The sequence below is a fragment of the Lactuca sativa genome, chromosome 3, assembly GCF_002870075.4.
Source record: "Lactuca sativa cultivar Salinas chromosome 3, Lsat_Salinas_v11, whole genome shotgun sequence".
Classification (NCBI taxonomy): Eukaryota; Viridiplantae; Streptophyta; class Magnoliopsida; order Asterales; family Asteraceae; genus Lactuca; species Lactuca sativa.
The window spans coordinates 195,968,440-195,980,913 of NC_056625.2; positions in this window are offsets into that span (position 1 = coordinate 195,968,440).

Here is a 12,474-nt window from a genome sequence, read left to right on the forward strand (position 1 = left end):
TCTATACACATCTCTTATGTTTATAAAGTCATTAGGGTTTTCGTTATTATTGGATCTGGTTCAGTCATCATCACAGTTTCATTGACGCTAATATGTAATCTTAATATTTCCCTAAAACTACATCAATTTACACATCTGATTCTTATCAGGTTTCAAAAGGTATATCATCATGTAGCACGACGATTCTCACATCAACTCCATAAACCTTTCTAGCAGCATTGGATTAACCACTAGAATCCCAATTCTTTTCCCCAATGAATATGAAGTATGGGCACTTAACTTCGAAGACTACGTTCTTCGTCTAAAAGACAACGGATATCTGATATGGGAGGCCATCACTCTTGGAGCATTTGTTCACACTGGAACCAGAAGAGTTATTAAAACTCAATCTAACTACATCAAACTTCTTCTTGATGTTAAAGATGTCCCTCAAGATGAGAAAGATAAATTGATTAGCAATGTTAAGGCAATGAGAATCATTCGATTTGCTTTGTTGGCTGACACCTTTCATCTAGTTAGTTCATGTGATATAGCCAAAGCCATCTGGGATAGGGTTAAGGAACTCCACTATATAGATGCAGATCTTGAGCAATCCACACAAACACTCTTGCGTTCAGAGTTTCGTGCCTTTGCATAGAAGCCTGAAGAGAGTTTGAGTCTAACTTTAATCGTTACAATCATCTTCTAAGTAGGATGATGGAACATGGCATTGCACGTGAAATTATTGAACAAAAGGTCACATTCATGAATGGGCTTAGATCTGAATGGATGGCGGTGGTGTCAACAGTCAAGGCACATGAGCAGTTCAAAAATTATACTTTGGCAAAGCTTGTTGGAATCCTGAAGTCACATGAAAATGAGGTTACAAAAGATGAAAAAGTTGTTTCTGGGATGGGATCTTTGGCTCTCGTTGTTAAGGGCAAGAAAGTAGCACATGATGGTTCAAATTTTGATCTTTCTAGTTGTGAGCTTACAAATGAAGAGTTTGTATTGATGGTGTCAAATCCGAAGCGATTTGCAATGAAGAAGTTTCCCTCTAACAAGAACCGAAAATGGCAGGGAAGCTACAGTTCTGAGAAGGTAAAAGAGGAGAGTGTGAATAGCTCATAAAAGGAAGAAGAAACGAAGGTAAAGAAGCTAACTGGTGACCCTGGCTATGATTGTAATTACTGTCATGGTAAAAATCACTTGGCCAAAGAATACATGCTGCAAAGAATGAATGAAAAGAATGAAGGAGAAGACGATGAGACCTACCGTCTCCGAAAGCTTAAGGATATAAGGAAGAAAAAGAACTTTTTATAATTCAATGTTTGCTTTCATTGTGCAGGAAAAAGAAGTTGATGATGAATTTGGCAGGGTGGAAGTCTGGTCCACGGATTCTTAAGACGAGGAGGTTCATAAGCCAACTCATGGGAGAAGTTTCGTTGCGAAAGAAGAAGATTCGTATCCTGGAGGAAGATGTTTCATGGTAACAAGTGATGTGTCACAGATACGAGGATACGCCACTGATAGTGGACATGGGAGTGATAGCTGCTTCGCTGCAAGACCAATTTTTGAGCACATCAGCGAATGAGATCAAATGATCTACAAGGTACACTCTATTCTTGTATCATTCAATATAAAAGTGTCAAGATAAGAAACTGAACTAAATGAATTAAAATTCACATTTTCTAGTATCAGTAACAGTCTGAAACAAACTCGCTTGACAAATTCTAAATTAACCGATCAAATCAGCAGGGTTTCGTCAAAGAGTAAGGAGAGACGTATATGGATAGAGAAGATTGAGTCTGACTTAGCCAAGTCCAGGGATGAGTTAATTTATTTGCAACGAGACAATTTAATGCTTTTTAAACAACGTAATAATTTTTGTTTGATTGCAAAAAAGCTTTATTCTAATATTACTCAATTGCATCTTGATTGTGAGATAATATTACTCAAGTTGCAATTGAGTAATATTAGAATAAAGCCTTTTCGCAATCAAACAAAAAATATTACATTGTTTAAAAAACATTAAATTGTCTCATTGCAAATAAATTAACTCATCCTAAACTTGGCTAAATCAGACTCAATCTTCTTTATCCATATGCATCTCTCCTTACTCTTTGACGAAACCCTGCTGATTTGATCGGTTAATTTAGAATTTGTCAAGCGATTTTGTTTCAGACTCTTACTGATACAAGAAAATGTGAATTTTAATTCATTTAGTTCGGTTTTGTTTCTTGACACATGTATATTGAGTGATTCAAGAATAAAGTGTACCTTGTTGATCATTTGATCGCTTTCACTGATTTGCTCAAAACCTGGTTTTACAGCGAAGCATCTGTCACTCCCATGTCCACTATCAGTGGTGTATCCTCGTATCTGTGACACATCACTTGTCACCATGAAACTTCTCCCAAGAGTTGGCCTACGAACCTCGTCGTCTTCAGAATCCGTGGACCAGACTTCCACCCTGCAAAAATTCATCATTAACTTCTTTTTCCTGCACAATCAAAGCAGGCATTGAATTATCATTGTTCTTTTTCTTCTTTATCTCCTTAAGCTTTCGGAGATGGTAGGTCTTATCGCCTTCTCCTTTATTCTTTTCATTCAATCTTCGCATCATGCATTCTTTAGCCAAGGGATTTTGCCAGGACAGTAATTACAATCATAGCCAGAGTCACCAATTTGCTTATTTTCCTTATTTTCCTCTTCCTTTAGTGAGCTATTCACACACTCCTCTTTTACCTTCTCAGAACTGTAGCTTCCCTATCAGTTTCGGTTCTTGTTGGAGGGAAACTTCTTCTGTGCAAATCACTTCGGATTTGACACCATCAATAGAAACTCTTCATTTGTAAGCTCACAATCAGAAAGATCAGAATCTGAACCATCCTCTACTACTTTCTTGCCCTTCACAACAAGAGCCAAAGATTCCATCCCAGATGGTATGCCGACAGATATTAGATCCATACTGAACAAATTTGCCAACTAATATATTAGAGGCTTAGGTTTGTACCCAAGATTAGGTAAGGAAACCAAGAAAGCCAACTGTAGATAACATTGATGAAGTTTTCAAGGATGATGACGTTGAGAAAGAGTTGGAAAACGCGATAAACAATGAAGGTAAAAAGAGAAAACAAGCAATCAATATTTTCGAATAGTTACTTTGAATTTGGTCATTGTTATTTTGGAAAAAACTTAATATTCATATATTAATTTGGATATTTAATGTTTAATGTTTAAATATAAATTGTTTAATATTTTTTTTCTTGAACTAGATATATAATTTTCTTATTTTGGATTATTCAGGTCATTTCAGTTTATTTGGGTTATTCGGGTCATTTCGGTTTATTTGGGTTATTCGGGTCATTTCAGTTTATTTGGGTTATTCGGTTCAAAAGCATAGTGTACATGTTTATTTGGGTTATTTCGATCCTTTCGGCTTGATAACTGAACTGAAACTCATATTACATGAACCGAACCGGTCACGTATTAGTATAATCGGTTGGGATTTTGGTTCCAACTTTTCACTAAATTCGGATTTCAGGTTATTCAGGTTTGGTCCGGTCCGAGTCGAGTCGGTTCCAACCCAAAGCACATTCCTACTATCTATGATATTTTGATTGGTTTTTTATGGATGTAAAGTTGGATAACATAACTCATGCTTGAATATAAGCAACAACAGATAGCAACATTCTATTAATCCATTGAATGGATCCAATTTGATATGTTGGAGTTGGATAACTAAAGTAAATACCCAATAGATAAAGCTTATCAACGTTTAATTGGATCTGTTCGGTTGATACAATTGGACAGGATCGGTTGGCATTATACAATATTTAAAGAATGATTGGAAAACATTGAAATATCAAACTATGAACCCTTTAGTTTTGATAATAAATCAATTTTTATACAAATTAATAGGTTGATTTTGACAAGTTTTTTATTATAGAAAATAGCTGTGTAATTTGATCACTAACGTACCTAAAAGAAATTTGATTTTATATGAAGAAAGGGTGTTGTTCTTGCTGGTATACACAAGAGGGCAAATATGTTCAAGAAGTTTTCATCCGTACAGAAACAATTTGTGGCCTGGGAAATCATCACTACTCGATCGATGCATGATCATCTAATCTAAAAAAATAAATCTACCACATGTACACGACCATGGCGCCATGTTCTTGTTTGAAACACATGATCCTCACGTAAAGCTGAATTCATCCTTTCCTAAATCCATAGAAGATTTTGTAGATATTGGAATCGAAGCGTACCTTGATGAGAAATCACGAAAAAACAGATCATTATCTTCCTTATGAGATTGACCTTCATCAAAATTGAGTGAGTAACTCGTCGCATCGTACTGGAATTTCGAGGGTTTAGATCGTTTCTTCTTAAACCTGCGGATAAACGTCTTCCACTTTGGACCAGCAACCAGTTCAGACCACTCCCGAATCTTCTTGAACGGCGTCAATCCCTGACACCACCATCGACGACCGTCGTTCTTACCGTCCTCCGTGATCAGTTCCCACCAATTCGATCTAAAATCAACCGGCGGAAGATTCGATTGCATGCATGGCATCCAATAACAACATCCTCTCCGGGACAAAGCGGCTTCATGCAGTGGTTGTTCTTCGATGTCGGACTGTTCCAAGAAGATGTCGGAAACAGGGATCAATTGTGACGCCATTAGTGATTTGGGAAATCGGTAGGAAAAGTAATGCGGGTTTCGTGGATTGGTGATCGCAAAACCCTAATTCTTCTTCGCTGCCGTTTCTGCCTCTCACTCATAATTCTCGTTACCTCAATATATACAAAGCGTAGTGGGGTTAGATTGGGACACGAGGGATTTAGTTGCCAATGAGAAGATGACACGCGTTATCATGTCATGTATATTAATATGCCAATCTTAATCTTAATATATTATAAATAAATAGTTTCCATTCATTAATACTTATATAAGTAATAAACTAACAATATAAACGAAGGGAATATAATTGTAATCAAATTCATAATGTTGATGAGTTCTTTTTATAAATTGGCTCAACCGGGGGGGTAAGGGTGGCGGTTTTATATAAACCTTCCAAATTAATATATTCTAAAAAAGTGTGTTATTTTTGTAATAATATTATGAGTAAGGGCATTAATTTAACGGTATAACCTTATCAAATTACTTGGTTAACCCAGGATGCTATGACAAAACCAAGACTCTCCAAAGGAAAGTGTTAGGCTGAGCCCATTAATGTTACAAGTCCATTCTACATCTATGGTCGAAGATGTTGAGCTGTGAAAGCTGATATTTCATATGACTTCGTTGCCGTTAGTGAGAGTTAGCAATGGGGTCTCTAGCCCACTAGTATTTCTACGTCAAAACTTGTCATTACAAATAAATCTTCCTTTTGTTGTGCAACTTGTTCCCAAGTCCAAATTAAGGATAAAAGAGAATGAAAGTGAAGAGAACCCGAAAAAAAAATTATGTTGTTCCTAAGATTATTTTTCGAAGGAATTAAAGAGAAGAGAAGAGAAGTATAAATATACCAATTGGTAAAAATAGTTCAAGATTCATCGGTCGACCACCACGGACCCTACTGTATTAAAACCTATTGCACGTTGAATAATATTTTTATAAGCAATTGAAGTTGTATTCTTAATTGCTTGCAGATTACTTCATTTTTAAACTCAAACTTAGGCCTAACATTTGATTTCATTATAATAACATTTTTAAGATAAAACGAAATCAAATGCATGGAAACTGTCAAAATCAAAATTGTTTAGAGGTGGAACCATAAACACCATTTCATAGAGTTCTGTGTATTCGGAATTTAATTCCACTTGAGTTTTTGAAATCAGCACGTCCAACACAATCAATAAACACGTCTGAAATATTTTTAAGAAATCGAGTTTGTTAGTTAGTGAATTAAGACGATGACAATAATAACAATCTTTATAAGAACACTTGCATGTGCATGATTATACATTAAGCTTCCAATTCATTATATATGTCATAAGAACATGATGCGCGTATATATTATGTATATTTAAAAATGTGCAAGTATTTATATGTTACGTATTTTTATAAATACCCAAATACATGTATATTATGCATTTTACTACCCAAATACTTGCACATGTGTGTGTATCTAAGAGACGATCATGCAAGTACCACTAAATCCCTTCCGTACCTATTTCTCATTCTCTCACACTTTTTATATCTCTATCTCTCTATTTTTCTATCACTAACAATCACAAAATACAAACACGTGCATGAAATAATTGCTAGATAGGAGAAGTACATATGTATATGTGTGTCCCACAAATGATCATCCATGCTTCTAAGGTTACCCATGCACTCTTCTCTACATCTCTTATATTTTCTATATCTATCTCCCCAAAATCTTTCAAGTACAATGTGCATGTGTGTATATAGATTTATATCTTCTGAATATATTACATATGTACTTCAAGAATCCAAACAAAGTCAGCCAAATATTACCCTCTATCACTCAATCTCGATCTCTATATCTCTCTAACATATATATATCTCTATCTCTCACTCTCAAACACACGTATATGCACAATCTAGTAGTACACTCAACAATCTAATTGAAGATCATAATTGTACAATCAAAGATCACTCCATATCATTCCCTATCTCTCACCCTCTTCCCTACTTTCGTTCATACCCTCCCTCACACTCAAAATCTCTCTAGCTCTCATTCTCTACCTCTCTCTTGTTCTTACCTCACCGAAAAAGAAAAAGGGTTCGCAGCCCTCTCGTCGGCAGCTCCACCCCTCCTTCATTCTTTACTTCATTGAGCACAACCCCAAATACCCCTGCTTGTTGTTGCCTTCCTTTCATCGATCATGCTGCCCCTCGATGCCAAACAGCCCCTCGACAAGGGCTTGATCACCGAGAAAAGCAAGCCAGAGAGCATCGAATGCCACGTTTTGTCACCTGTGGGGGGTCAGAAATGGCATTGACCAAGTCCTCGCATGATGTCCTAGAGTGTCGCAATCGAATGCCTGGTCTTGGAGAGTTGAATGCGTTATATGGATAAGGTTGCGCCATTTCTAACACCAATTGGTTTTAGATCAATCGGTAGCGCTGATGCTCAACAAGTGGTATCAGAGCCAGTGGCAAGGGTTCGATTCTCTCAGGGAGCAATTTATGAGGGGAGGATTGTTGGGGGTCAGAAATGGTATCGACCAAGTCCTCTCACGATGGCTTGGAGTGCCGCAATCGAATGCATGGTCCTAGAGGGCTGAATGCGCTATATAGGTAAGGTTGCGCCATTTCGCACACCAATTGGTTTTAGATCAACCGGTAGCATTGATGCTCAACATCACCACCAATTCTATCCCTCCTCAGCCCTTCTTTCGTCGTTCATAACTCTTTCCCTCCACGCACCCCCTAAGCGTTGCTGCTTTATCCTAGATTGGAAACAACCTCGATGAAGGAGTTTCAGCCAAGAAAGAGCTCGTTAGAACCACCGCCTGCCACTTCCCTTCGTAATCAACTGTAGCCGCTTCAACCACTCTCTCGACCCTCCTACTTCGTCACGAAAATCCCATGTATCTCCTCCCTCTTTTCCTTCTTCTTTTTGTCAAAAAAACAACCTTGTAGGCTCAATCACCGTCAGCACCGCTCCACCGTGGCCAATGGCGCTCATACGTCTGACGAGTGCCCCTGGTTTTCCACTGAGTTTAAAATCCTATTTTCCAGGTCCCTCGTGTGATGTTGATCAAGTCTCAAGTGTTGTATCGTTCAAAAAGATCACCGGTTGAAAAACCAGAAAAACCCGAGTTGGGTCTCGAAAACCGAAATGAACGAATTTCACGTGAATAGGGTGAATTTTATAGACTATTTTATCTTTTTAAAGCTTTCGGGGGAGAATACACATAACCTTACTTATACATTACGAGTTGTCATGATTATTTCGTTATTTGAGGATTACGTCACATTTTTATGTTCATATGGACATTGCATGTATTATTTGCATTTACATATCATTTATATGCTCGGATCATTAACAAGTAACAATAATAATCATTATATCAGGAAAATATACACTAAACTCATAGTATGGTAACTTATTACATTGAATAATTATTGAGAGTGTATAGGTATTCTGTACACAAAAAGATCATATATATATATATATATATATATATATATATATATATATATATATATATATATATATATAGAGAGAGAGAGAGAGAGAGAGAGAGATAAGATTGACTGGTGATTCATTTTAAAGTTACGACACCTTAAAATAATTGAAAAAAAAATAAAAATCATAAAATCGAGAATAAATCTATGTCTGGGAGAAAAAAATTGGAAACAAAAATTGGATAATTAAAATTGAATAATGGATCATAATGATGCAAAATTAAAAATTAAAATTGAATCGTGGATCAATTTTAATAATCTAATTTTTTTCCAATTTTTTTTTTTCTTCTGGGCATAGATTTATGCTCGATTTTATGATTTGAATTTTTTTTAGATTTTTTTTTCAATTTTTTTAAGGTGTCCTTACGAGTCGTTATTTTAAAATGAGTTCTCATAGGAATCGGACCCTATATATATATATATATATATATATATATATATATATATATATATATATATATATATATATATATATATATATATATATATATATATATGGTTCAAATGAGATCATAAAAAAAAATTAGAGCTTTTTTATATATATAGGAAATATTTTAATAGATTATTACAGTATAAAATATTTTACAGTATATATATATATATATATATATATATATATATATATATATATATATATATATATATATATATATATATATATATATATATATATATATATATATATATATAGGGAAAAGTGAATATACCCTTAAGGGTATATAAGCTTAGGTACCCAAACACATCATAATACATCGTTTTGTTTGATATATTCATTATAATGTTCTTAAACTTCAACCCTTAACTTGATTTATTTTCAAAATTTTCCAAATTTCACTATTATCTTTCTCTTATATTACCTCTATTTGCCGAACATCTACTAGGCTATACATATTGTACTTGAAAATGAAAATTATGTAAGAGGAAGATAAATGTGTAATTTATAAAAATCATGAAAGTAAATCAAGTTAGAAGTTAAATTATAAGAACATTGGACAATTAGAATGTATTATATGATACAAAACGACGTAGTATAATGAGTATGGGTACCTAAGCTTATATACCCTTAAGGGTATATTCACTTTGCCCATATATATATATATATATATATATATATATATATATATATATATATATATATATATATATATATATATATATATATATATTTTGTGTATCCATTTAATATTATAAAACATACATGTAGATTTATTGTGTCTTTCTATGACTTTTATATATATATATATATATATATATATATATATATATATATATATATATATATATATATATATATATATATAAAGTCATAAAAAGACATAATATATCTATATTTATGCTTTATAATACAAAATGGGTATATATAACGTCTCCCCCAGATACGTTGCTGCGAGACAGAACAGATAACGTAGGCTAAGTTCCATCGCGCAAGCCTCATCGCTTGTCGAGTTAGCTAATCATGAAGGCAACACGCTCTCTTGGGCCTATGGCTCATTGAAATTTGAAACTGTATCGTCTCAAAAATCAGAACCAATTTAAAATTTTCAAATCAACGCATTTATTAATAATAGTTTTACAAAATCATTGTTTTGAAAAGATTGTTCAAAAAAGTGTTTCCCAATATCAACAACATAAAATCAGGATGTGTACGGTCACGCCTTTGCTTTCCCAAGATCCTTGGAAGTACCTGAAACCATAACAAAAAACTATAAGCCAACGCTTAGTGAGTTTCCTCCAAAGTACTACCACACAAAACACATATCATAAACGAACAAGCATGTTGGGCCCAATCATTCATCAGACTGGAATAACCACGGGTCCACAAGCATATGGTTGGATTACTCCCCTCCTAGCCCAATGAATCATCAAACTGGAATGCCAATGTACAACAGGTCCACTCAGTCATTGGATTGGAATACCAATATATAGCTGGCTAGCTCAATCATCAGACTGGAATACCGTCGGGTCCACTCAGCCATCAGGTTGGAATACCCCCGTTTTGTTGACTTACGCACAAAGCAGTAACGTCTCAACCCAACATAATATGTAAACATAAAATAGATAACAACCAAAATCAACAGTCAAATAATCATGCAGCCTGAAATCACAATTAGTCCTATAGATCTACTAGTCTATGCATGTAAGTTTTGGACCCAAATATTTTTCTCTTTTAACCCATGAAGAAAAATTTATTTTCAGAAGGAGTCCCCACGTATGATGGACGTACGTTTGTGTACGCTTAGCGTACATGGGTATGTGGAAGCGGGAACCTAAGCCATGTATGTGGGGTGTACATAGCCAATGCTAAAACCCTAATTTTAGGGCATGAGCCGTATTTAAGCTCACTTATGACTCTTGGACCTTCACCCTTATCAGCCTCCACTGCTTAATATCGTACCTAAAACCCTAGTTGGCTATTAAGAGTGATCTTTGAGCTTGAAAGTAAATTTGGTGGCCTTTTTGGTGTGTTTGCAAGAAGAAGAACTTAGTGTGCAAGCATTGGACGTGGTTGAGCTTCAAGATCTTGAATCTACATTATCTTAGGAAGCTTTTGGAGGTATAAAGCTCATACCTTCTTGTTTCTTTTGATAGTTAGAGTTAGGGTTTTCTTATGAGTTCTTTTGGGTCCTTAGATTCTCTTTTTTGATTTTAGGCAACTCCAGAAGCTTGTAATGCTAGATTTTAGTCCCTTTGGTGTGTTAGTGGCATAAAAGTGCTATCTTGATGGTTATTATGACACCATGCATGAATATAGGTCCTTAAAGTGAGTCTTGATGGAAAAAATTGGATGTTGGGCTCCCATAAGACATGCAAAGGCATAAAGTTGCCAACTTTATGCCTTAGGACCCCTTAAATGACCAAGATCTGGAAGTTGACAAATTGACTACATGGATTAAGCACTTAATGGCTGAAAGTGCTTAATAGATAAATACATTGAGCGAAGTAAGTTATACGCCGCACATACTGCTTGAGACTGAAGTACGCCAAGCCTACTGATATTACGGTATGTGTACGCCACAGTGAGCCTTGGAAAATTGTTGGACTTTTGTGGCTTTTGGGCCTTAGCTAGTTTTTGGGCTTTGTCCTATTTAGGGTAGGTGGACCTCAGATTTTGTTTGTGGGCTTTAAGTGTTATGAGTTGGGCCTTTTGGGATGTAGGGCCCATTATTGTATTTTAGGTTATGGTGGATTAAGCCTATTATGTGTAACGTGAAGGGGGCCCTGACCTTAGGAGTTGGATTGGAATTTAGGCCCATAGTCATGATTGTTAACCCATTCCAAATTAGGGTAATTTGTGTATGTTTAGTGCGGGATTTCCTGGATCAGTAGCCGAGCAGTTAGTATTTACCAACAAACCAAGGTGAGTCTCCTCCCTGTATCCATGGGTCGAAGGCGCCAATGCCGACCCATTATTCGGTTATGTAGTATGCTAGCTGTTGTGTGATATGTATTGTGTTTGCATGATCGGGTTGAAATATACCCCAAGGTGGCGCCCAATATTGGATGTCGGGTTGAAATTTACCCCAGGGTGGGGCCCATTATGGTATGTTCGGGTTGAAATATACCCTAGGGCGGGGCCGACTATCATACAACTGGGTTGAAATACACCCCATAGTGGGGCCCATACTTGTTTATTAGGTTGGAATATACCCCAGGGCTTGGCCTAGTTGTATGTTTGCTATGTGGTATTTTGGGAAAACTCACTAAGCTTTTTCTTATAGTTTGTATTGTGGTTTCAGGTAGTTTCGCTACTAAGGGGAAGGGCCCGAATTGATGGTGCAACATTCACTCCCCACTATTTTCCACACTTATTGATATTGTCACTCTGATGATTTGATATGATGATTATGTAATGGATTTTGGAATCAAACTTATGATTGTAAATCTTAATTAAAAATGAAAAAAATTCTCCTGGTTATTGGGTTGTTACAAGTTGGTATCAGCGCCTTGGTTTTAGGGATCCAGTCATACTCTCGGGTGTGTCAGAACTCAAACTTAGGAAATGATAATATTTTCAAAAGAAAAGGAATCGATTTTTTCTGAAAAAGGTTTTCTTAAGTAAAAAAGGGAGAGTGCAATGCGTGCGATCGGCCGAGCTTAAGTAAGTGTTTCCCAAAACTACTCATGCTTATGTATTGTAATTAGTATGATTGATATGTGAAGTGCATGCTAGAGTAGGGCTAAGGATACCTTTAGGAATTATGTGATAGAATTGTCTGATTTGTGTGATGCCTTATAGCCTAGGAAAATTGGATACCTTATATTTCTTGGAATCGATGTTGACTCTGTATTTGCTAAGTGTATGCTTCCAAAGTTATATATGATTA